This window comes from Lissotriton vulgaris, chromosome 6 (genome assembly GCF_964263255.1).
Source record: "Lissotriton vulgaris chromosome 6, aLisVul1.2, whole genome shotgun sequence".
NCBI lineage: Eukaryota > Metazoa > Chordata > Amphibia > Caudata > Salamandridae > Lissotriton > Lissotriton vulgaris.
The window spans coordinates 181,762,995-181,790,716 of NC_141694.1; the positions used below are offsets into that span (position 1 = coordinate 181,762,995).

Here is a 27,722-nt window from a genome sequence, read left to right on the forward strand (position 1 = left end):
TTTGCCATGGGTAAATCTAGTTGAGGGACTCCCCATTTAGTGTCTTCCTCTAGGGATATTTCATTATCCTCTTGTCCTAGAGGCTCAAATGTTGTATTCATGTCACCCCCCACTAAAATGGTAATATGCATTGGAAGATTCTCTAGATCATTATCTAGTGCAGTTACCACCTCTGAAGCTTTGCCCCCTATTGTTCCCCTGACGTAAATGTTATAGAGGGCCATCTCATGGCTATCAGCCCAGGTTGTCACAATTGGGAGTAAGTCACAGCTGATAGCGGGTTTTGCTCTAATTTTACATTGGAGTGAGTGGCGTACCCATGTAATTAGTCCCCCTGAGGGCCGTCCTTTTGGATTTTTTTTCGCGGGGACAAAGAAATTTAAAAAACCCTGACGGTGGACTGGGTTCACTGCCCATGTTTCCTGGAACATAATTACATCATGGCTGTCAACAAATTCGCCCCATTCTGGGGACTCAAGTTTGTGGGAAATTCCCGCCAAATTCCAGGATAAGATTTTAAGACCTTCCTTCGGCGGGCTAGGCCTCCCATTCAATGGTGGAACATTTTGGGCCAACGGGGGTTGAGCCAGAGAGGATGGGAGGCTAGTTGCCCTGTTTTTTTCAGTGAGGTGGGGGATGGGAGTCAAATTCCCATTAGTACAAGATGGAACCCCAGTGCGACAGGATGTCCTTTCACTAGTGTTAATAACAATAAGCTTTTTAACAATACCAATTCCCCTCTCTTGTGACTCAGCTGTGTTACCCTTATCTATACTCATCCTCCCTTTCAGTCAATCACACTCATTGAGGTCTGAAAGGGCAGAGTATCTATTTTCTATCGTTATGCCCCAATTACTTCTTACACCAAGGGGTTTGCTTTTTCTTACCACAGAATTCCATTTTGTTCTGAGGACTGTGGGATTTAATATATTCCCTTTCTTTGCATAGAAAAAGTCTAGCGTTAGAGGAACTATCTCTGTGGATCTGCGCTGGGGAGGGTATATATTTGCTAGGATGTTTGGCAGCACTTCAGGATCAGAGAAGTGTAACACCACACAATCCTCTCTAAATTTCTTGCTGCCACCCCCTATCCATTCTACTCTTCTAGCCTTCACAACTTCATATGCCAACTGGTCCATTCCCCCCGGAGAAAAAGCCATGTTCCTTGATAGCCAGTGTAATGATTTATTTATTAGGGAAGAAGGGTTCTCTTCTTGCCCAGATTCTAAACGGGGGACGTTTGCTAAGACCAATACCAAGGGAGATGCCTCTACGATTAATTCTACTGGGCCCTTCTCTATGTTTGAGTCTATCAGCCTGTCCCTTTGCATAGGCCCTTCCAAGTTTCCGTTGTTATTATCCTGTCCCCTGGAGCCTCCCCCTCCGAAATCATTGGACAACATAGGAATAAGGGGGGTATTTTCCAAGGGTTCTGAGTATTCTTTGACTCGACTCTGAGTGTTTCCTGAGTAGCAATTTTTGCTGTCTCATCTAGTGTTTTTTGCAAGAGTCCTCCCAGCCTATTCACCTCTTCAGTGAGGTGATCTATTTTGTTTAGGAGGGGTTTAGTTATGGTCTTAATTTTATTATTCAGGGCGTTTAGTAATTTCTTAAATTGGTCTTCGTCCAAAAGTAACTTCCCCCCAGTAGGACCCCTTATATCTTCTCCAGTATTTTTCGGTGGGGATGTATCTGGGCGTTTTTTACCAGAACGAAGCCCGCCCTTTTTGTGAGTCTTTTCTCCCCCCTTAGCTGCTCTAGGGGCTGGAACCGGTGCTGGGGGCTCCTCTTCTAGCAGTACTATATCTTCATCAGGTATGCTCTCAGTGACTGATTCGGCAATAGCTACTAATAGCTGGGTTAAAGGGTTATTCTCAGGTTGCTGGAAGACCTCATTGCTAATTTCCAAGGCAGGTGTGTCAAGGGATGAATTATCAAGTGCTGGCAGAACAGGGGAGAGACTCAGTCCCAGTGAGGATCTCCTATCACTGTTTATTTTTGCGACAACTTGTACCATATAATTGTCAATGGTGCTGACAGCTTGTGTCGATTTTGACTTTGACATGTCATAAGGCTGTAATGCGGGGTGTCCCGGGTTGTAGCATGCAGCGCAGATACACAGGATGACTTTACTACAGTGACAGAGAAGGGTATTAGCAATGAACACTCACAGATGATGAACCGGCCAGCGTTCCAGGCCCTCTCCCTGTCTCTTCCTGCCGATGAGGGCCGTAGAGGGCCCGCCCTTTGCCTGGGCTTCACCCGGCGTCCCGCTCGTGTCCCGCGAGTCGGCCCTCACCGGATTTTGTAGGTGGAAGGGCAGCTGTGGGCGGGGCTTGCAGGGGGCGCTGACCGGATGTTGCTTGGTCACGCAGGGACTCCTGGGAGAGTGAGTCCCTGCTGTGCAACTCCCCTGCAGCCTCTCAGCGCCTCGGTGGACCTGGTGCATGGTGAAAACAGCGCCGCTGGGCAGACCTCACCCGCAGCGGCTCCCGCGAAGCGGGAGCGGCAAGAGGTAACTTCTCGGCAGGTACTGTTGAGATAGAGGCGTCCACACTATCCTCACGGCGTCTCAGCGTCCCAGGGAGATTAGAAGGGTCACCGATTTATTGCTTTCTGTAAAATTGCCTCTGAATAACCTCTAGCCAGGAACCGCGCTTACTGGCTTCCTGGGGTGTTGATCATTCCAATTCAGTACTATAGATCCTTTTGATGCGCAGCATCTCCCCAAAGGGGATGCTGCGTATTAGATGGTTGGGGTGCTGACTAGGACAGTATGTAGGACAGTATTGCCTGCCGTCGGCTTCCTGTGTAATCTTTTAGCCAACCCACTATCCTCTACATACACCTCTATATCAAGGAAACAGACAGAAGTTTTACTAATTGTGGAAGTAAACTCTAATTTCAGGTCATTAATGTTTAGTTGCTCCACAAAAGAATGTGCCTCCTGCAAGGATCCCTGCCAGATCAGAAACAGGTCATCTATATATCTTCGGTATAGGGGGACATGATTCTGCATGGTTGTTAAGTGTTGTCCCATGAGGACCTGTTCCTCCCACCAGCCCATGTGCAAGCACGCTAGGCTAGGGGAAAAACAGGCCCCCATAGCTACACCCCTGACCTGTTGATATACTTGGTTGTTGAATAGAAAATAGTTTTGTTCTAAACAAACCCTGATCATAGATAACAGCATTTTGTTATGAGCAGAGAAATTGATGGCACGTTTGTTTAGGTAATGATTAACTGCCTTAATACCATCATTGTGCCTCATAGAAGTGTATAGTGAAGATACATCTAATGTAATGAGCAAACACTCAGAATTCCACCTCACATTTTGCAATTTACGGATAACATCCGATGAGTCCTGTACATATGATTTCAAACTTTTGACACTGTCCTGCAAAAAATAGTCGATGTATATTGAGATATTTTCAGTGGAGCTATTTATTGCGGAAATAATTGGATGTCCCGGTGGTTTGTCCATACTTTTATGGACTTTAGGTAACAGATAAAATGATGGTATCACCGGGTGTTCCTTTTTAAGAAAGCCAAACTCCTCCTTCGAGATTAAGTTGCTGCTTCTCCATGCCACCAGTTTTGAAATTTGGTCTTGCCATGCTGTTCTAATTGCGGCCAGGTTGCTTTTCCTGTAGCATGACGAGTCCTGCAGTTGTAATTCCGCCTCCTCAATGTACATTTGGCATGGCCACAATACTATATATTTCCTCCTTTGTCTGCTTGGTGGACAATGATATTTTTATTTGAATCAAGTTTCCTCACCAAGTTGTTATAGCTTTGATTCATTTTATTTATTATGGCATGTTTCCTGTTTGTGGTTATGTACAATTTTTTCAGATATTTTGTTATGAGTTCTTGGTATACATCTAAGTTGTCGTGTGTCATGGTGGGTAAAAAGACGGATTATGGTTTAAAAGGGGTGCTACACGTGGCTCGGTCTACACTCGTTGTTGCTAGTGTAACTAACCTTGAAGAACCCGATTCCTCCTGTAAAGCCCAAATCTCATCAAACACTGTACGGTCTCCTGATTCCAATAGAGTTGGGCTGCTCGGTATTTCCCCAACTTTCTTTTTCACGGGTTGCAGCTTGAAATATTTTCTCAGTTTGAGCTTTCTTACGAATCTAAAAGTGTCCATTCTTATGTCCACATAGTTGGTGGACAGTATGATAGTCCTAAATTAAGAATCTTCTCATCATTCTGTGTGAGTTGTAGCGGTGTGAGGTTTATTATAGAGCTGGAGTTGGTCCCTGTACTTGTTTCTGGGGTAATTTGTTTCAGCAGCCTTTTTGTGTTCTTTTCTCGTTGTTTGTTTTTCCTTGCGTTACATTTGCGCCTTTCACTGCGCCTCCTGTTTGCCCTTTGATGTTTGTCTGTCTGCCTATTTTTATTCTTGGTCTCAAAGTGTCTCGGCGGTCCTGGCACATACAGCTTACCTCCTGTGCCAGGGACAACTTTGTAAACCCCACCTTTGTTGTTTTGGCTGCCTCCTTTTCAGAATCACTCTCTGCTGCTGAGCTTGTGTCAGTGGAAATATGTTGGCTAAGGTGCTGTCGGCTGGTATGACGTGGGTTTCCTGGCTCTCGCTTTTACATTCTCATACCTTTTAGCATAGGTAAAGATCTGTCCATTTAAATAGTCTAAGCGATCCCGCTCAAATTTAAAGGCTTTGCGTTTCTTTATAATCTCTTCCTCTTTACCTAACCTAGTCATCACATCCACCCTCATTTTATCCATAGACTCGCTTGTGCCCATGTCAAATATTTCCAATTCAAGCTTTTCAATTCCGCGGTCTTGAAAATCAAGACCCTCTACGACAATTTCAGCAATCAGACACCGGACACCACCTCCCCAATGCCGCCGACAAACCAACCATCATGACCTGGGATCCGCCACCATCGAACACATCACCGCCACCATGAAGAAAACCCACTCAGGATCCCCTACATACCCTTACCAACCCCACATATTCCACAGGGCCACCACTGCCATCGCACTCGAACTCGGACTGACCATCAACTCCTCCTTCAGGTCCGGCATCTTCCCTGATGACTGGAAACGGGCGGAGGTTAAATTCCTCCTCAAGAAACGCACAACCGAACCAACCGACCTAAAGAACCACCGGCCCATCTCTCTCCTCTCCTTCATGGCCAAAGTCACAGAGAGACTTGTGAACGCCCAGCTGACCACCTTCATCGAAGAGGACTCCATCCTAGACTCCTCCCAGTCTGGATTCCACAGCAACCACAGCACCGAGACAGCCCTCTTTGCCGCCACGGCCCTCATCCTTCTAGACCTCTCCACAGCCTTAGACACCGTCTCTCACCAAACTCTCGCAGCCAGACTTCACAATGCATGGATACAGGGAACAGCCCTCGACTGGATCCATTCCTTTCTCTCCAGCAGAACCCAGAGGATCAGACTGCCCCCCTTCCTCTCCGAACCCACCGACATCAACTGCAGAGTACACAAGGGATCATCGCTCTGCCACACGCTCTTCAACATTACATGTCCCCCCCCTCACCACCATCGTGAGACAGTAGGAGCTTAGCATTCTATCCAATGCCAACAACACCCAGCTCATCCTCTCACTCACGAAGAACCTCGAAGACAGCAGACTCTGCTTCCAGGAAGGAATGAAGAATGTGGTAGCGTAGATGAAAGACAGCTGCTTGAAGCTCAACTCAGAGAAGACCGAGGTCCTCATCCTCGGATCCAGCACCTATGCCTGGGACAACACCTGGTGGCCATCCACCCTCGGAATCCACCCAGTCCTACAGACCACGCATGAAGCCTCAGCATCATCCTAGACTCCTCCCTCTCCATGAACAGCCAGATCAACGCTGTCACCTACACCAGCTTCAACTGCATGCAAATCCTCCGCAAGACATTCAAATGGATCCCCCGCCCACAGAAAGACAGTCACCCATGCGCTCATCACCAGCAGACTCGACTACGGCAACGCCCTTTACGCCGGAATCAACAAAGCCCTACTACACAGACTCCAGACCATCCAGAACGCCGCTGCCAGACTCGTCCCTTGAATGCCTTGTCACAAACACATGACTCAACACCTACAAGAACTCCACTGGCTCCCCATTGAGAAGAGGGTCACCTTCAAACTCCTCATCCATGCCTACAAATCCCTTAACAACACCATGCCCAAATACCTCAACAAGAGAATAGCCTTCCTAGTACCCAGGAGATACCTCTGCTTCACCGACCTCACCCTGGCAGAGGTCCACCACATCCACAGAAACAGAACAGGCAGGCGAGCCGTCTCCTTCATTGCAGCCAAAACCTGGAATGCGCTCCCTGTGAACATCAGACACTCGCCCACCCTGCACACGTTCAGAGGGACCTCAAGACCTAGCTCTTAGACTGATCCGGAGCTGCCCACTGCCTCCCAGCACCTTGAGACCCTCATGGGTGAGTAGTGTGCTTTACAAACCCCTGATTGATTGATTGATTTTATAATTTTAAAATTATATAAGACATTAACAATACCACATGAAATCTAATTTAAAAAACATGCTATCGTAAATTAAAACATGTAACTATTTAAAAATCTTCAAACTTACATTCCCCACTCCACTCAGTGCAACAGTAGGTAAAGTATTGAATAGCAGACGTCTAAAAATGACTATTCCAGTGAGTGCAATAGTCGGGAAAGTGTGGGACAGCAGAGGGAAAAAATTTACGATTCCTACTCCAGTGAATGCAACAGTAAAGAAAGTGTTGGACAGTTAAAAATTACTATTTCCCCTCCAGTGAATGCAACAGTAAGGGAAAAGGTTGATTAGTGGAGGGATAAAACATACTATTTCTACTCCAGTGATTGCAACCGTAGGGTAAAGTGTTGGACAGTGGAGGGGTCAAAATTACTATTCCCCGCCAATGAGTGTAACATGAGGAAAATTGTGGGACAGCGAAGGGGTAAAAATTACTATTCCCACTCCAGTGAGTGCAACAGTAGGGAAAGTGTTAGACAGTGAAGGGGTAAAAATCACTATTATCACCCCAGTGAGTGGAACAGTAAGGAAAGTGCTGGATAGAGGAGGGGTACAATTTACTATTCCAATTCCAGAGTGTGCATCAGTAGGGAAAGTCTTAGATAGCGGAGGGATAAAAAATACTATTCTCACTCTATTGAGTGCAACAGTAGGAAACGTGTTGGATAGTGGACGGCTAAAATTACTATTCCCAACAGTAGGGAAATTGTTGGACATGGGAGGGGTAAAATTTACTGTTATCACTGCTGTGATTGCAACTGTAAAGAAAGTGTTGGATAGCGGAGGGGTACAAAATGACTATTCCTATTCCAGTGAGTGCAACAGTAAGGAAAGTGTTGAATAGTGGAGGGATAAACATTACTATTCCCACTCCAGTGAGTGCACCAGTAGGGAAAGTGTTGGACAGTGTAGGGGTCAAAATTAGAAATCCAACTGAAGTAAGTGCAACAGTAGGGTAAGTTATAGATAGAGGAGGGGTAAAACTTACTATTCCCACTCTAGTGAGTGCAACAGTAAGGAACGTGTTTGATGGGGGAGGGATAAAAATGACTATTCCCACTCCAGTGAGTGCAACAATAGGATAAGTGTTGGACAGCGGAGGGGTAAAAATTACTATTATCACTCCTGTGAGTGCAACAGTAAGGAAAGTGTTGGACAGCGGAGGGGTAGAAATTACTATTCCAACTCCATGAGTGTAACAGTAGGGTAAGTGTTAGATAGAGGACGGGCAAAAATTACTATGCCTACCCCAGTGAGTGTAACATTGGGTAAAGGGTGGGACAGCGGAGGGGTACAAATTACTATTCCCACTCCAGTGAGTGCAACAGTAGGAAAGGTATTGGATAGTGGAGGGCTAAAAATGACTATTCCAAACATTAGGGAAAGTGTTGGACAGCGGATGGGTGAAAATTACTATTCCTACTCCAGTGAGTGCAACAGTAAGGAAAGTGTTGAAGAGCGTAGGGGTAAAAGTTACTATTCCAACTACAGTGAGTTCAACAGTAGGGTAAGTGTTAGATAGTGGAGGGGAAAAATTAGTATTCACACTCGAGTGAGAGCAACAGTGAGGAAAGTGTTTGAGAGCGGAGGGGTAAAATTACTATTATCACTACAGTGATTGCAACAGTAAAGAAAGTGTTGGATAGCGGAGGGGTGCAAGATGACTATTCCAATTCCTGTGAGTGCAACAGTAAGGACAGTGTTGGACAGCGGAGGGGTAGAAATTACTATTCCAACTCCATGAGTGTAACAGTAGGGTAAGTGTTAGATAGAGGACAGGTAAAAATTACTATTCCTACTCCAGTGAGTGTAACAGTAGGGAAAGGGTGGAACAGCGGAGGGGTACAAATTACTATTCCCACTCCAGTGAGTGCAACAGTAGGAAAGGTATTGGATAGTGGAGGGCTAAAAATGACTATTCCAAACATTAGGGAAAGTGTTGGACTGCGGATGGGTGAAAATTACTATTCCTACTCCAGTGAGTGCAACAGTAAGGAAAGTGTTGAACAGCGTAGGGGTAAAAGTTACTATTCCAACTACAGTGAGTTCAACAGTAGGGTAAGTGTTAGATAGTGGAGGGGAAAAAAATAGTATTCACACTCGAGTGAGTGCAACAGTAGGGTAGGTTATAGATAGAGGAGGGGTAAAACTTACTATTCCCACTCTAGTGAGTGCAACAGTATGGAACGTGTTTGTTGGGGGAGGGATAAAAATGACTATTCCCACTCCAGAGAGTGCAACAATAGGATAAGTGTTGGACAGCAGAGGGGTAAAAATTACTATTATCACTCATGTGAGTGCAACAGTAAGGAAAGTGTTGGACAGCGGAGGGGTAGAAATTACTATTCCAACTCCATGAGTGTAACAGTAGGGTAAGTGTTAGATAGAGGACGGGTAAAAATTACTATTCCTACCCCAGTGAGTGTAACATTGGGTAAAGGGTGGGACAGCGGAGGGGTACAAATTACTATTCCCACTCCAGTGAGTGCAACAGTATGAAAGATATTTAGGAGAGGATCCCCTTCAAAGCCCTGTGTTATGCCCATAGAATACTACAGGACATAGGCCGGAAATATCTCCACCCAATGATACATTCTCACCTTTCCAAGGTACTGACTGAGATCGTCGGGAACTTGACTGGTTAGCATTCCTAAATGCAGCAGAAAATGCTTTGGTGGCATCTCTTTCAGGCACCTGGCTGCCTATGCACCTCAGACTGGAGATGTTGGAAACAGCTTTTAGGAAACATCTTAAAACGTGGCTGTTTAGGAAAAAATTCACCCCTTAGTGATAGTCTGCCCAGTCTTTTCTTAAGGAGCACGGCCTTAATGGAATCTAGCACGGAGACACTCAGTAATGGAGTAAGCAAGCACTATACAAGCTGTAAACAATAATAATTATTTAAGGAACTGTTTAGAAATTAGTCAGGCTGTTTGAAGGGTTAAAAATGTGCCTAGATGGTCATAAACATTAAGTCAAATTAAAGAAACAAGCAATATCTATTGTGTCAAAAGTTAGATGCCTTCCTTTGAGTATAAAAATGAACTATATATCGAGATGGAGAGGTTGACTGACTCTGTGTGATTATGCCAGTTGAAGCATCAGAAGGGGTCACTCTAATTGGCATAGCAGAAAGGCTGATAGAAAAATGTGTAAATAATACTGGGGCATATTACCAACAACTAGCGATAATTTTTGTCTCTAACTTGTTTAGAGACAAAAATTATCGCCGCACATCGGCGATTTTTATCGCAGATAAACCTTGCTATTAACAAGGTTTATCGCAAATGCGATAAAAAACGGCCGAAATGCATGAATATCGCTGAAAAGTCAGCGATATTCATGCATTATCGAGCAAATGCTCTTAGCCATGTTATCCACCTCCCATTGGATAACATGGCTAAGAACTGCTCAGGGCAGGTGTTAGCTTTTGGAGATATTCGCGCTTAGAGATAGCGATGTTAGGGACTGTTTCCAGTCGCTAACATCTTGGCACGCCCACTTTGCATGTCATTAGTGATAAATATCACTGACATGCAAAGCAAGGCCCAATAGCTGTCACTAACTGGTGTTAGCGACAGCTTGGTAATAGGGAGATAATTTTATCTCCGCTTTCTTGGCTTTTAAAGCCAAAAAAGCGGAGATAAACCCCCTTGATAATATGCCCCACTGACTTTTGATGAAATTGTCATGACTGTGAAGGAAGAAAGATATTTTACAACTTTTGATCTTGCTTCGGCATTTCATTAGATCATGTTAGCAGGAGAGTCTCAAGAGTTGCCTTGTTTTGTCACTCTTTTGGATTCCTATAAATTAAAACCTCTGTCATTTGGGTTCATTTCAACCACCTTGATATTTCACAGGTCTATGTTGTTGATGTTAAAAGGTATCAGAGGTGTTAGGTACTATCAGGATGACTTTTAATTTTCGGTAATGCCAAATGTCAACATGAGCATTCAGTGAGCCTGGTGTTGAATGAGCTGTTTTCTGATTTGCCTTTCAAATTGGAAGAGTGCAGGTTTGGGGTGAGTGAGGTGAACTATTTGGAATATAATATTTCAAAGAAGGGGATCTGTCCCAAATCAGATTTGGTAAATATTACCCAGGAGTAGGGACTGGAGGCCCCGCGCTTAAACCCTAGTTTAAGTAAACTTGTGAACAAAGAAGAAATTGCATATTTTTTAGGTGATGTAGACTATTGTGGAATATGTGTTCACATATGTGCAGATAAAAAAGCAAACATGACACAATTCACTGTAAAATTCAAATGGACTACTATGTGCAGTGAGTATTTTAAGTTGATAAAACAGGAACTAATATTGGCAGAGTGATTGCAAATGTTTGGTCAGGGCCATTACTCACACAGATGACAGTTTGAAAAGTGTAGTTTGAAAAGAGAAATGGTGTAGAATATAGTTATTGATATTTGCATCATGTTGTTTGCATGTCTTAGAGCGTAGATCTTAAATTAAAAAAATGATGCAGAGACGCCCTTGTCAAAAATTTGCAGGCAGAAGATTCCCCTCCTGACAAAACTTTCTAGAACCTGGTACTCCTCATCATTTACAACTATCAACAACCATAAACACCCCCAATTCCCACAGCAATTCACTGTTATGGTAGGGACATAATATTAAAGTGTGTTTAGCAAACCAAAGGTCAGTGAGCGTGGTGGCATGGTCAAAGGTGTAGCTGAAAACAAAGGGCCTCATAGGATTATTTTTGTGCAGGAAGGGGCACCTTCTTTCACAAAAACAATCCTGAGAGGCATTTTCCTCTTTCTATGTGAGCTGCAAAATACAGCACACATAGAAGGAGGAAAAAAAGAGGAGAATGGAAAACATTTCTCCTCTTTACACCTCCACCTGGGAGGTGTACATTTTTGGTTCTGCTCCAGGTCTACTTGAGTTTGTAAATATGGGGCAGCATCAAAATCCATGGGTGTCCCATGGAACACTTCTTTGAGGCAGAGTAAGGCGATGCAGTGACTTGCCCGGCTTCGTCTTACTACATATCCATGATGCCATGCAAAGCCATACATGGTGGCTTGCGCCACCTCATAGGTATGGCGGAGATGCTTGTGCCACCTGAGCATCAAAAAAAGTGATGCTCTGCTGGTGCAAGACTCTCGTAAAAAAGCCCCAAAATATTCTGTATATTGGGCAGCATAAGTCAATAATAAATCAAAAATCATGTTGTTACTCAGTGGGAAATGCACTGTAGTATATTATAAAACCTCTGTTAGTTAATGCATTGCAGAGGTCTGTGTGTAACCAGAGAGACAGAGAATGTAATCTTGGTTGGTGCAGTGGAGAATAGTGACTTGTGTACTTTTAGTGCTACGAGGTCACAGCCTGTCACTGAAAGCACTGTGACTATGTAATTAATTATTTTATACTTGCATTACACAGAGTATAAGATAAAATGGTGCTTTCAAAATGTTGGTTTTAGTCATACCAGAGCGTATGTAATGCAATCACTAGGGGCGCAGAGTGCTGTGTAAATACAGTTACAATTGAAAGCACTCGCTTCACAGCTCAGTTGTTAACATTTTGAACTACCACTCCAAAAACAAATCTTTGTTATCACAAAGTTTGGAGTGATTCCATCAATATTAGCCAAAACCAGCTCCCAAGCACCCTTTGCACTTGCGCACTAATAGCTAACTAATAGCGCACATTTGCATTTCATTCAGGCAAACAGGCACCCTGGCACTAAAGTTGTTCACAGCACTGGAGACCCAATTAATGAAACTTCAGCTGTAGCATTTTAACTATCGAAATTAAACTGGTTAGTGTAGCGCTCTAGTGCTCCGAGGGTCTCAGCCTGAGCCTCCGGAAGCACTACCCACAATTGTATCACCTTCTGGCCAGGCGTGGCCAGAAGGCTATAAATAAAGGGACGGAGGTGGCACGGCACTTCCGGTCCACACCAGTACAGCAAGGTGTGTGTGTCCGTTATTTCAGCTGCGCAAGCGTCGCCACGCTGTAGGCCCAGTCGGGCACCCACTGCACCCCCACACTGGCGACGATGGTGGGATCAGCCTAAATCGAGCAGTGCAGGCCGGCAGCGCTACCTGCCCGACCACGCATTGCCTAAGCACACCGGCTGCAGCGCCGGAGCGGAGCGAGGACGACGACTGAAGGAAGTCAGCCACCCAAGACAAGAATCCACATACCGGTAAGCAGCAGATGCAAGGAGCTGCGTGTGGCACTGGTGGCAGCAGCGGCAGGACAGCTCAAGCGAGGGAGCACGCCGAGGAAGACGACCCAGCAACCGGCCTGGCAGTGCGCGCATGCGCAGAAGGTGAGGAGCCGACGCCTTCGAGGGAGGCTCTGGGAGAGCGCGAGTCAAGAGAGGCGCCCCAGAGCAAATGAACGCAAGGCCCCGAATGCGAGCAGTCACCCCGCAGGCAGAGGGGAGCAACAGCACCTGCCGTTAAGGCTGCGAGTAACACCGATAGAGAGGAAAAAAAAAACAAGCACAAGCGCACGGAGAAAAAAAAAATACTCAAGAAAACCAGAACCGATACTGAGACACAGAAGAACTAGTGGGGTACATTGAGACACAGCTGGGTGATTTCTGATACCCTGTGTGACAGCTGCAATATCAGTACCTAACCCACCTGCCTCAACAAGCATAGGCAGGCACAACTTGTCAAGCAAGGAGAGAAACGAAGTGAAATATCAAGTGAGAGAGCGATAGACCCCGTCCAACACCAGAATGTCTACAAATACAGGGGGAGCGACAGGTGGAGCGCAGCAAGCAGCTGACCCGACACAGCGAGCAGGACCCCACGCACAAGCAGTAGTCCCCGTGGCCCAACGTCCAGCGACGTCAGTCCACTCCCAAATCCAAGCATTGCCGCCTTTCAGTGAACTGATAGACCCGGGCACAGCAGCACCCAGGTGGGCCGTGTGGCTAGGTCAGTTTAACAACTACTTCACCGCCACGAGGGAGAAGGACGCCGAAGTGAAGAGATCCCTGCTACTACATTTTGGAGGCACAGAGCTATATAAACTATTCAAGCACCTGCCACCCCCGCGCCGCACGGCCACCAGCTGCTGCGTGTGCCCCCTGCCTGCCCTCTGCCTCGCTGCCGCCTCGTTTGCCGGTTGCCGGCTGCCTCCGCTGCGGGGATTGTTTTGCCTGGTTTTGACGATCATTTGTGCCTGTTTTTGTTTTACTTCGTTTAACTTCTTTTTTCCTTGTTTTGTCGTTTATTTGTGCCTGTTTAGCATTTTTCTTTTTTCCCGTGTTTTAGGCTCTCCTTCCTTGTTGTCCGCCTACCTCGCCGCCCTCCGCCCTCCCTTCCCGCCACCGCCGCTTGTCCCCGCCCCTTTTTCTCTTCTGTAACCCTCCCCGCTCCCGCCTCCCAGCTGCTCCGCCCACCCGCGCACTTGGCCTTAAATGGCGACCGTGCGACGCAGGTGAGTGTGACCCACTTGTGGGACACCCCCGCGCCGCACGGCCACCAGCTGCTGCGTGTGCCCCCTGCCTGCCCTCTGCCTCGCTGCCGCCTCGTTTGCCGGTTGCCGGCTGCCTCCGCTGCGGGGATTGTTTTGCCTGGTTTTGACGATCATTTGTGCCTGTTTTTGTTTTACTTCGTTTAACTTCTTTTTTCCTTGTTTTGTCGTTTATTTGTGCCTGTTTAGCATTTTTCTTTTTTCCCGTGTTTTAGGCTCTCCTTCCTTGTTGTCCGCCTACCTCGCCGCCCTCCGCCCTCCCTTCCCGCCACCGCCGCTTGTCCCCGCCCCTTTTTCTCTTCTGTAACCCTCCCCGCTCCCGCCTCCCAGCTGCTCCGCCCACCCGCGCACTTGGCCTTAAATGGCGACCGTGCGACGCAGGTGAGTGTGACCCACTTGTGGGACACCCCCGCGCCGCACGGCCACCAGCTGCTGCGTGTGCCCCCTGCCTGCCCTCTGCCTCGCTGCCGCCTCGTTTGCCGGTTGCCGGTTGCCGGCTGCCTCCGCTGCGGGGATTGTTTTGCCTGGTTTTGACGATCATTTGTGCCTGTTTTTGTTTTACTTCGTTAAAATTCTTTTTTCCTTGTTTTGTCGTTTATTTGTGCCTGTTTAGCATTTTTCTTTTTTCCCGTGTTTTAGGCTCTCCTTCCTTGTTGTCCGCCTACCTCGCCGCCCTCCGCCCTCCCTTCCCGCCACCGCCGCTTGTCCCCGCCCCTTTTTCTCTTCTGTAACCCTCCCCGCTCCCGCCTCCCAGCTGCTCCGCCCACCCGCGCACTTCGCCTTAAATGGCGACCGTGCGAACGCGCAGCGGTCACGTGCAGCGGGCGCGCCGATTGTGCCCCGAAGGCGCGCCAAAGGTAAGCCCGTCTGCGCCCGTCCGCGACCGGATCGCGACCAGCGCCAGGACCCCCGGTCCTCGAAGACCCCGACCGACCCGCAGGACGTACTCAGCCGCCACCCTCAACGCACTCAACACCGGCCAACGCCCAGAGTGCCACCAAGCCTCACCACGTCACACCCACGGACCATTCAGCTGCCACGCCTGCAAGTTCTCCTGCATCCGACCTGCCTCGCACCAACACCCGCCAAGTCAAACACCAGCAGCACCCACCTCAAGTGCATCCTGCTCAACACCCGCTCCTTCCACAGACACGCCATCGAACTCTGGAACCTCCTAGACGCCACAGCCCCAGACGTTGCCTTCCTCACAGAGACCTGGATGAACGCCTCTTCAGCTCCCGACATCGCCATCGCTATCCCAGAGGGCTACAAGATCGTCCGGAGGGACCGAAACGCCAACCAGATGGGAGGAGGCATCGCCATCGTCCACAATAGCACCATCCGTCTCACAACCAGCACCGACAACACCCTGACCAGCGCCGAACACCTGCATTTCCAGATCCACACCAACCCGAAGACCACCCTCAGAGGCACCCTGATCTACCGACCCCCTGGACCACGCACACAATTCAGCGAGGACATCGCCGACTTCGTCAGCCCGCATGCCCTCCCCTCCGCTGACTACATCCTCCTGGGGGACCTCAACTTCCACCTGGAGAACAACAACGACCGCAACACCAGCACCCTGCTCGACAACCTCGCCAACCTGGGACTCAAGCAACTGGTGTCCACCCCCACCCACCTCGCCGGACACACACTCGACGCAGTCTTCTCTTCCAGCACAGACATCGACTTCAGCCACGCCACTGAGCTTCAATGGACGGACCACAGCTGCGTCCACTTCACCTTCAAGAGAACGACGACCCACCACCACCAGCAACAGGCCGCCCGCAGAAGCTGGAACAAGATCACAGCAGACCAGCTCGCCACCTCCCTGAGCCAGCACCCTCCTGCCAGCTCAGCGAACCCCAGCCAGGCCGCCGACAACCTCACGAAGTGGATCAGCAACTGCGCGGACGAACTCGCCCCACTGAGGACCCCGCCTAGCAGACCCGGCAGCAAGAAGGCCCCATGGTTCACCGACGAACTCAAGAGCTCCAAGAAGAACTGCCGAGCCCTCGAGAAAGTCTGGAGAAGGGAACCGACACCGGACAACAGGACCTCCTTCAAACTCGCCACCCGGAAACACCACCAGCTGATCCGCGCCGCCAAGAAAACAGCATTCAAGGACCGGTTGGACAACAACGCACACAACTGCAAGGAACTCTTCAACATCGTGAAAGAGCTTTCCAACCCCAGCGCAGGAAACAACGACATCACCCCATCGCAAGACCTCTGCAACTCCCTCGCTTCATACTTCCACAACAAGATCGCGGACATACACAGCAGCTTCAACAACCAACCAACGCACACCATGACCGAACAACCGCCCCCCACCACCACCCTCCACGCCTGGACCCCGATCAGCACCGAAGACACCATCCGCACGATGAACTCCATCCACTCCGGATCACCGACCGACCCCTGCCCTCACCACGTCTTCAACAAGGCCGACGCTGTCATCGCACCCCACCTGCGAGACATCATCAACACATCCTTCGACACCGCCACCTTCCCTGAGAGCTGGAAGCACGCCGAACTCAGCGCTCTACTCAAGAAACCCACAGCGGACCCCAGCGAACTCAGGAACTACCGCCCCATCTCGCTCCTCCCGTTTCCAGCCAAAGTCATCGAGAAGACCGTCAACAAGCAGATGGCCGCCTTCCTCAAGACGAACAGATCCCTCGACCCCTCACAGTCCGGCTTCCGAGCCAACCACAGCACCGAGACCGCCCTCATCGCCGCCACCGATGACATCCGAGCCCTGATGGACAAGGGAGAAACAGCGGCCCTCATCCTCCTAGACCTCTCCGCGGCATTCGACACGGTCTGCCACCGCACCCTAGTACGGCGCCTCAGCAACATCGGCATACAGGACAAGGCGCTGGAATGGATCATCTCCTTCCTCGACGGAAGAACACAGAGAGTCCGCCTTCCACCGTACAAGTCAGAGGCCTCCGAAGTCATCTGCGGCGTCCCCCAAGGATCATCTCTGAGCCCCACCCTCTTCAACGTCTACATGAGCGCCCTCGCGGCCATCGTACGCAAACACAACCTCAGCATAATCTCCTACACCGACGACACCCAGCTGATCCTCTCCCTGACCAACGACCCCGCCGCCGCCAGAGCCAACCTGTACGAAGGGATGAAAGAGGTAGCCGAGTGGAAGACAACCAGCCGCCTGAAACTGAACTCGGACAAGACGGAGGTCCTCATCCTGGGCTCCTCACCCTCCGCCTGGGACGACTCCTGGTGGCCTCCCGCCCTGGGCACCGCACCCAAACCGACAGACCATGCACGAAACCTGGGCTTCATCCTGGACTCCTCCCTCTCCATGACCAGGCAAGTCAACAACGTCTCCTCGGCGTGCTTCAACATCCTACGCATGCTACGGAAGATCTTCTGGTGGATCCCCACCGAGACCAGGAAGACCGTCACCCAGGCCCTCGTCACCAGCCGACTGGACTACGGCAACGCCCTCTACGCCGGTACCACCGCCAAGCTCCAGAAGAGACTGTAGCGGATCCAGAACGCCTCAGCCAGACTCATCCTCGACATCCCACGAACCAGCCACATCTCCGGACATCTGAGAGACCTTCACTGGCTCCCCGTCAACAAAGAATCACCTTCCGCCTCCTCACCCACGCACACAAGGCCCTACACGACCAAGGCCCGAGCTACCTCAACAGCCGAGTCAACTTCTACGCTCCCAAACGCCACCTCCGATCAGCCAACCACGCCCTCGCCGCCGTCCCCCGCATCCGAAGAGCGACTACAGGAGGAAGGTCCTTCTCCTACCTGGCCGCCAAGACCTGGAACTCCCTCCCTCCCGACCTGCGCCTGACCCAAGACCACCTCTCCTTCAGGAAGAAGCTGAAGACCTGGCTGTTCGAGCAGTAGCGGCACACCCCCCCCCCCAGCGCCTTGAGACCCTACGGGTATGTAGCGCGCTTTACAAGTGTCACTGATTGATTGATTGATTGCCAGATACAGGGGAGGACACCGACTATGACGCAGCAGTTGCTGCGCTGAACGCCCATTTTGACACCCAATTAAATCCACAGTATGAACGCTTCAAATTCCGCCAGTCCAAACAAAGGGAAGGAGAAACAATGGACGCTTTCCATGCTCGCCTGAGGGATCTCATAAGCACGTGTACTGAGGATGACGAGAAGAAGGAAGTAACCGCGCAACTCATCCAAGGTTGTCGCAATAAGCACCTGAGAACGTTAATCCTAAGGCAACCGCGCATATCACTCGAGGAAATACTAATCCTCGCCAGGTCTCACGAGCTATCAGATGCACGAGCGACCGCGATGGAAGCCGCCCTGAATCCGCGAGCAGAGGTTGGAGCAACTGTGAAGACAGAAAGGGTAGACGCGGTTCGCGGCGCCAGTCGGGGAAGCAGAGGAAGATGGCCGACCAGGATGCCACGCCGAACGCCATGCGGCTACTGTGGCAGAGAAGAGCACAACCAAGATGGCTGCCCAGCACGAGGCAAGACATGTTCGAAGTGCGGAACACCCAACCATTTTGCAAGCGTGTGCAGAGGTGGTTTTCGGGGAAGAGGAGCTTAGGGGAGAAAGTCAATCACCGGAGACGTGAGGCAGCTATCACTAGACGACGCAGCATCGTCCCGCTCCGGCAAACCGCCGAGGCAAGCACAATTTGATGAGTCATCCACAGAAGATGAGGATGAATGCTACTACGTGTCGTTCGTAAGTGAACTAAAGAGACGGCGCAGGCCCCAGCCAAAATGCCAAATACAGATTGACGGGTCACCAGTGACCGGCGTCATCGACACGGGAGCCACCGTAAATGTCATGGGCATCCAACACTACAAGTCGTTGAAACCAAGACCCAAGCTAGTCCCCTCAAAAGCACGAATACTGACCTACGGCAGCCAAGAACCACTTCCGCTGCGAGGGAAGATGGTGGTTCAAGTTAAAGCTGAAGACAACGAAGTAATGATGACTTTCCACGTCATAGACAAGGAGGCGGACCTACTCGTCGGAAGCAATACGGCGGAAGACCTCCGCCTCATCGCGTTTGCGAACGCAGTCAAAGCGCTCCAGACTGAAGACATCCTGCAAATGTTCCCCACGCTATTTGAAGGTCTTGGAACCATAAAGCGACCGCCTATCAAATTACACATTGACCCAGCCATACAGCCAGTGGCACTGAGACACCGAAGGATACCGTTTCACCTGCGCACAGCAGTGGAGAAAGAACTGAACCATGTAGAAGCACAGGGAGTGATTGAGAAGGTGTCGGGACCTACACCGTGGGTGTCCCCAATGGTAATAGCCGAGAAGCCACGCCAGCCAGGCAAAATCCGCATCTGCATAGATATGAGGATCCCAAACAAAGCCATACGACGAGTGCGGCACCTCACACCAACTGTAGACGACATCCTGACAGACTTAAACGGGGCCCAATGGTTCTCTAAGCTAGACCTTAACGCAGGATACCATCAGCTGAGGCTAGCGGAGGAGAGCCGATACATAACAACTTTCTCAACGCACCTAGGATTAAGGCGTATAAGAGACTGAATTTTGGCATATCGTCCGCTGCTGAGATCTTTCAAAACACAATTAAGGAAATATTATCCGGCCTCCAAGGAGTATTGAACGTAAGCGACGACATCCTGATCCACGCCAAAACGAGTGAGGAGCATCACCACAGATTGAGAGCCACCCTGCAGAGGCTCGCACAATATGGCGTTAACCTACACAAAGAGAAATGCCAGTTTTTCAGAAAGTCAATCGAATTCTTTGGATACGTATTCGACTCAAAAGGGGTTAAGGTGGACCCACGCAACTCTCACGCCATCAAGAACGCTCCAGCACCCACAACCGCATCCGAAGTGAGGAGTTTCTTAGGGATGGCGCAGTACTGTGCAAGGTTCATACCCAACTTAGCCACGATCGCGGAGCCTCTACGAAATCTGACGAAGAAAGAATGTTCGTGGAAATGGACAGACACTGAGGACAGGGCCTTTCACCAAATCAAGGATGCACTATTAGACAGCACCACAATGGCCTACTTCAACACTGCGAAACCCACAGAGATACTAGTGGATGCTAGCCCAGTGGGACTGGGAGCCCTACTCTCACAAGAAGCAGAACCAGGGGTGTGGGCCCCACTTGCGTTCGCAAGCAAAGCCTTGACAGCGACAGAATCGAGATACTCGCAAATTGAAAGAGAAGCCTTGGCAGTGAAATGGGCCTGCGCCCACTTCCACCTCTACATATCTGGCCACCCGTTCAGAATGGTGACGGACCATAACCACTGATCCCTCTGTTCCGAGGAACAGCACCACACCCACCACCGAGAATTGAACGCTGGGCCATCCAAGTGCAACAATATCAAATGGACCTTGTCTATCGACCCGGGGCGAAAAACCCGGCAGACTTTCTGTCACGACATCCTTTCGCAGAAGGACCCCACAACGCGGACCAAGAAAGCCAGACCGAAGAATTCATTAACATGATATCAACCGGAGCATGTCCCCGAGCGTTAACCGCTGACACCATCATTTCCCACTATGACAATGATGCAGTCATCCAACGGGCAAAAGCAGCCATACATTCAGGATCATGGGTGAACTTCATAAAGGATGTCAGCGGGTGGAACGAGACGGACAAAACACGTCTGCACCAATTCTGGAAAATCCACAACGACCTCAGTTGCGCTGACAACGGACTGATACTGAGAGGAGCCCGTGTAGTTAATCCCAAGACTCTACAAGAGAGGGCGACCGCCCTAGCACACGAAGGACACCAAGGCACCCGCAGGATGAAAGCTAGGATACGTGAGAAAATATGGTTCCCCAATTTGGAAGAGAGAGTTGACTCCACTGTACGAGAGTGCCGAGCATGCCAAATAACCAGCAGCCCTGAAGTACCTGCTCCCGTAATCACAGAAGACCATGCCCCGTCGCCGTGGGCGTGGCTAAGTCTAGACTTTGGGAGTTTCCCGGATGGAAAGATCACCGTAGTACTAATTGACAGTTACACTAAATACCCCATAGTGGAAACAGCAGTGTCAACCAGTTTCGCGAACATTCGCCCAATCCTCAGCAAGGCATTCGCAATGTTCGGCATCCCGCTCATCATCAAGACGGACAATGGACCCCCGTTCCAAGGGGGCGAATTCCAAGAATTTCTGCAGAATCTGGGAATAAAACACCACCGAATCACTCCTCAATGGCCACAGGCAAATGGCGAAGTAGAACGGTTTATGAGGACAGTGAATAAGGTGCTGCGAATATCATCAGCAGAAGGGAGTGACCCAGAAGAAGCACTGCAAGCTTTCCTAAGGGAATACAGGAGCACTCCACACAGTACTACCATGCAGTCACCATGGGCCTTGATGTTGGCCGGACCCCGGAGAGACCTGCTACCCATGGCCGACAATTGGACCCCTGCACCATACTCGTCAGCAGGCACACAAGAACGAAGAAGAAGGACCAACGAGAAGGCAAGCCGCAAAAGGAGAGCCCAGATAAGAACCCTGAACCCGGGAGAGACAGTGCTAATTCGAACAAGGAGACCAGGAGGAAAGTTCAAAACACTGTTCGAACCAGAACCCTGGATCATCAAAAAGACCAGGGGAACAGCAATCACAGCTAGCCGAAACGGAGAGGAAGTAACTCGAAACATATCATGGTTTAAACAGATACCACCACCGAGGGAGCAAAACCCCGACCATGAACAATCGGCAGCGAGGGAAGACGAAGGGAACACAGCCACAACCAGCGCATGCCTGACCCCAGACATGGCGGAAGAGACATCTCCGATATCGCCAGGACCCTCTCGAAACCAGACACATCTGAGAGGCAAGTGGCAATACAATCTTAGGCCCAACCCACGGCCTAACCACAGACTGGTTGACTTCGCATGCTGAACTGTTTAGTTTATTTCATGTTCAAAATCCAAGTTGGGAAGGGATGTAGCGCTCTAGTGCTCCGAGGGTCTCAGCCTGAGCCCCCGGAAGCACTACCCACAATTGTATCACCTTCTGGCCAGGCGTGGCCAGAAGGCTTTAAATAAAGGGACGGAGGTGGCACGGCACTTCCGGTCCACACCAGTACAGCAAGGTGTGTGTGTCCGTTATTTCTGCTGCGCAAGCGTCGCCACGCTGTAGGCCCAGTCGGGCACCCACTGCACCCCCACAGTTAGCATTCCGATCTCTCACGGTTTGTTTCTTGACCGATTACACCAAAACAAAAGCAAACGTTTTGGATTCCAGACACAAGTTAGGCTGGGGAATTAGCTGCCCCTTCCCAGGACTCTATGGCCCCCCTGGGGGTCATGCCCCAAAGATTGGCAACCTCTGGTTTAGCACAATTACTCCTTTATTGAGAAAGAGTGTTTGGCTATTTATTCAGCAAATGTGGACTGAAATGTATTTTAAATATAGCAGTTAACATCCAAATTCTTTGGTGGCAGCTCCATAGATGGTAGATGGATAAATAGATACATAGACTTTGCTTAGCACAATTTACAGAAATCATTGGTGCAATTCTTTCAAAACGGTACCTCTGTGAAACTGAAAGGTTATGACAGTAAAAAAAAACATCACTTACCATAAGTAAACTGCAGAGTGCGTCTGAGGGTTCTATTATTATGGGAAACATCCTTTACAACGCAACTTTTACAACGCACTACCATATCGACGCAACTTTTACAACGCAAGTCATTACAACGAATTGCGCTGGAGGGCTCTCTAGGATAGGGAATAGTTTAATTACTATCCAACACCTACCCTACTATCCAAGGGGACTGGAGTTGGAATAGTAAATTAAACTATTCACTATCCAGCGCCCCCAACGCAAGTCATTGTAACGACTTGCGTTGTAAACGTTGCGTCGTAATGGCATGCATTGTAAAAGCATGCCTTGTAATGACATCCATCCATTATTATAACAGATGTTGGGTATGAAGTGAAGACATTTCTGGAGTATTTCCCACCACTGAAATGTTCAGAATTTCCTGCATCCTACTCTGGTCCCAGTCTATTTACAGTCACAATAGGCTAGTGTGAAGTTCTTTGTGGAGTGGTGTGGCTCACTGGTTAGAGGCGGCAGACCCGGAAGCAGAGAACGGCCCTGGACCAGGGTTCAATTCCCACGCGGCAGGGTCGTGGACCAGGGTCAGCGGACTCGATAATTCTCGCCTCGGTGCCTACTCTAACCAGAGATCACACTCAGCAACTCTGGGCATTAGCTTGCCTCATCTCTACAACGGCCCCACACAATCGCCGGGGATGCCTGGTTTCACCTTGGAGATACCCAGTAGGGACCATCTCACAGGGATAGCCAGGACGGGTTCCCCAGCGGTCTACAGTGCCACGACGCCTCAGGGCAGCAGTGCGCTTTACAAGACACATACATTTACATGTACATTTGTGGGTGAGCTGAGGCAGGGTCTTTGAAGTGCAAGTGGAGCACTGCACAGCTCCATACCCATCCTGCTTTGGATGCCCCCTCCTTCCAATGCCTAATTCCTCTATTGTGTGGCTGTTTGGGAGGAATGCCAACTACCAACTACACCTAGTCATGTGACCCAGGAAACAGGCTGCAGGCACCAAATGGTCAGGGCAAGAACATGTAAACTTTCTAAAAGTGATAGTTTCAGAAGTTATAACTGAAGACCTGACTTCACCATTAAAGAAGATTTTAAGTTACACAGACCTCAGTCATGAAGCACGCCTTTTCCAGACAAATACTACTATGTATTAAATGTAAATGGGAATCCGCTGTTATCCGATGGGAGACGTAGGTCCCCCAGCAGTGAAGAACGAATTGGTGAGTTTTCACTACCAGGACATATAAAGCTTAAAAGTACATATCCAACTTTTTGTATCCATAGAACCCTGGCCTGTGAGCTGTATAGGGCCTACCTTAGGGGGTAATAGGACGTTTTAGGCCTAGAAAGGGGTTTATATTGTCAGGTTGAATTAGCAGTTAGGGTTTAGAATGCATACAGGCTGTAGTGGAAGCCTGGGATCTGTTTTAAAGAACTACTTAGGTGAGTGCCACAATGCATGATGAAGACTCACTAGTAACATGTAATTCACCAACTTTAGGTGTATGGAATCCCACTTTACTATGGACTTATAAGCGAATTAAAAATGTCAATCAGTTGTAAGCCAATTTTACCATGATTTAGGGAGTGAGCATAAGCTTTTTAGCACTGGTTAGCAGTGGTAAATAGCAGTCTTAAGGCCGACATACATAAATTCAGCAAAACAGGAGGGGAGAAGGCAAAAAGTTAGAGGGAAGATCACCCTAAAGCTGACAGGCCTAACAAATGCCATATAGCACCCCAATGTTTCCCAATAAAATAAATGCCAGTATTATCCCGGACTGTTTCAGGTGCTCTCAAATGGATATTGGGAGCTGGATACATATCATGTGGCTCTGGCTAAAAGTAGTCTTCTTATCTATGGAGTATAAAATGTAAATCACAGTTCCAAGAGGAGCAACAACAGCTTTACTTGGTTATTCATCAGCATTGGATCAATACAATTTTGGCATCCAAAAATCAATAATTATATCAATGCTAAGAGGAAGAGCCCTGTTAACAAAGCTTTGGAGATCTCACCAAGAGACTAAATGTAAAGATTTCAGAATATATTAGAATATGTTTACAATAAAGATCAGCTTTATGCAAGACGATTAGGGTCAAAAGAAACAATAACAGAATATGGAGGTAGCTGATTGGTTTAATTTAATATGTATTTTAGAGGCAGAAGGATGAAGATGCTTTTGTTTAGCCTTTGAAAGAGTCATTAGCCGGAATGGTCCCATTTAAAGGTCGAGCCTAGCGTTGCAGCGCATGTGCTGATCGTTTTGCAAGGCATGCAGTATTCAGTATAGCGTGGAACCTTCATGGAAGCTCCACCCACTCTCGGCCCATCTTTTTCATTAGCTTTGGTCCTAAATTCTGCCTTCCGATTGGTTTTAGGCTTGTTAGTCCCTCCTCATGACGGTCATGTCGTCATTTGTATCCTTCCATGGTTACTGGCCCTTTTACTTCAAACACTATTTTCTTCTCATGCCCCCCATCCCGCAGTCAGTGACTTCTCGCCCTCCAACCCTCCTGCACTCCCGTTCGTGCCTTCTCGTCCACCCGCACTCCCGTTTCCAAAGCAATAGGGTTTGCGTAAATGCGATTCCTATAGCATTGTAAATGCTTATTTGGGATTGGAGGGGTCTTGAAGGTGATCTTTTGTTTCACAAAGGCCTCTGAAGTGAACACGTCACTTATACTCTCATAATTTGTCTACGATGCTGGGGCACCTCTTTTACACAGTTAAAGTTGTCGTCACTCCCCTGCAGTAAAAGAGAGCCCCGTTCTGTAGAGGGATTTGATAGTTTCACTCCTCTTTGACGCCGCCGGATTCTAGGTGCTAAAGTAGACATTAGTGCCGCAAGGACCTGAAGTGTCGGATGTCACTCTCGAATGATGCCCTGTGCTCCCCTATTGACCATTCTCTGCTCCGCTCATCTCAGCTCCTCTTTCTTTCTCAGGTGGCCCTGTCAGTGCGGAGATCTCAGAGCGACACAGGGAACAGTGAAAGGTCTTGATGCATCAGTGCACACCGTCGCCCCTTGCACCGCTGCTAGTACACACCAGACTGCAGCCCTGTTAGCAACATTTGTCTACTTGGCAAACTTCCCTTTGGGATTCCTGTACTCATAGCATAAAACCAAGGCCACAGGCAACTGAAAAATGGGCACCCAGCCATGAGGTGTGCCTTTCGGCTCAGGATGGGAGTGCTTGAGAGAAGAGTAATGGTTGCATGATTTTGCACCAAGTTGAATTCCTGTGTCAAGTCACCCCCCCCCCTTCCCCCTACAAGAGGACCTACGACATCCCCAGGGCTCCCACCCCTGTAAGACTCTAGAAAAGCTCATACTACCATGGGACTCTCCTCTTCAGACTACATACTATTTACTAGGGCTCCCACCACCGTGACACCACAGGGCTCGCACCCCTTTGAGATCACAGGACTGTGTGGGCAGCGCATCTCCTGCCTCATATTCTGCCCAGGACTCACGCTGCTTGGAGACTGCAGGACTCCTTGCCCAAGGGCATGTGCCAAGGAAGCTGGGCACCACTCTTAAGGTTGAGTATTCTGTAGTAGTATACTGCCCTCGAAGATGCAGGGGCAGACTTGACCTGACATAACAACTGAATAGTTATCAACTTAAAACATAACAGACTACTGGGGCTCCTCCCCTAGTACGTCACAAGTGTTGCACTATCTACGGCATGGACATAACTCTGCATCAGCATGCTTATCAGCCTGAATTAAAAAGTTACAGGTTTCACTATTTTGATCATGTATTTGTCTTTTCAAACCTACTCAAGGAGACGTAATATAATTGAATAATACCTGCTGCTAAAACCTGTGTTTACGCTGCAGGCCACTGATTCATGTCAAAATTCTATGGTCTAGTGGAGCTCTCAGTCCTTGCAAAGCAAGGCATATGTGGGGCTAAGCAGGAACTTCGATTGCCTAGTATTAAATATTTGGCTGTTCTACTTCACATGTTTGCAGAACAATTAAGGGGCAACCCACTTCCAAGGGATATACTATAGCATCAAGTACAGAAATATAGTGCACCACTGACTTTTACATGCCTCATCTTTGGATGCTACAAATGTATTTATGGAGACAAATGACCTAAGCCTTAGAACATGCTGAATATTTCATAATTGTTTTTAAATCAATTTCTAAGCACAAAGCTTTAAGCAAAAACATTAAAAAAAATTGTCCAGCACAACTACTGATGTTACATAAAACGTGACCGGTTGCTCTCTCTACTTTCTAATGTTTGTAAACTAGCAGCTTGTGTGCTGCATTAGACAAACACTTACATAGTCATAAAGGCAAGACCTATTGGCTATGCCAATGCTTGTTATTAATGCTGTTAACAGGCATAGCACTTTATTGTAAGCCCAGGTAAATTAAACAATATGATGTGGATACCGTGATGTATTTATCCATTCAGAGAAACTCTATATAACTAAATATTCATACATGTGAAACCCTAATATAAAATCTGTCTATCTATATTCAAGAGCTGAAGTTTTTTTTTGTTTTTTTAGGAAAACATTTTTTCACCTCAACCAAATGTCAGGAGTTACCAAATTATAGAAAAACTTCCACGAATATGGGGGAGGTTTAATGTTTCCCAAACGTTTGCCTTGGGCTAGCTACAAAAGAATAGATGTTACAATGACAAGGAAGGGCAATGTAAATAATTAAAATATTAATTTGCAATTGTTCAAGTAAAAAATGGCTTCGTGTTCATATATTGATACGTTACATTACAAGGTCTGTTGAAGAACAACAGCTTCTAGTTACAAAGACTAATTGTGTTTTTGCTGTGGGGTGTTGCAGAGGAAAGCAATTAACTGTGGTATATCATTCACTATCATAAAATACTAGCAAGGGTAATTATTTGATTAGATCAATATATAGCGCGTTATTGTGCTATGTAAAAACTTTCTTGATGTGTGTGGGTGTGTACATATATTTAAACGTAAATGTGTGCATATATGTAAATCGAATTCAAAATGCTCTTGTGCTCCCTGTTTATTCGTTAGTTATCATTTCTCTCCTTACACAAATCGTTAATTATCCGGAAATGCATACATATTTGGAAATTCGATCTGATATTATTTAGAAATTTCCGTATCCGCCCATGC

At 48.3% G+C, this 27,722-nt stretch overlaps 1 protein-coding gene across 2 annotated transcripts in view; it reads right to left on the reverse strand.

Annotated features, from left to right (window-relative positions):
• The window catches only part of LOC147706986 (cytochrome P450 2K1-like), a 636,943-nt gene that overhangs the window by 515,115 nt on the left and 94,106 nt on the right, over positions 1-27,722 (reverse strand). The gene's annotated exons all lie outside the window — the stretch shown is intronic.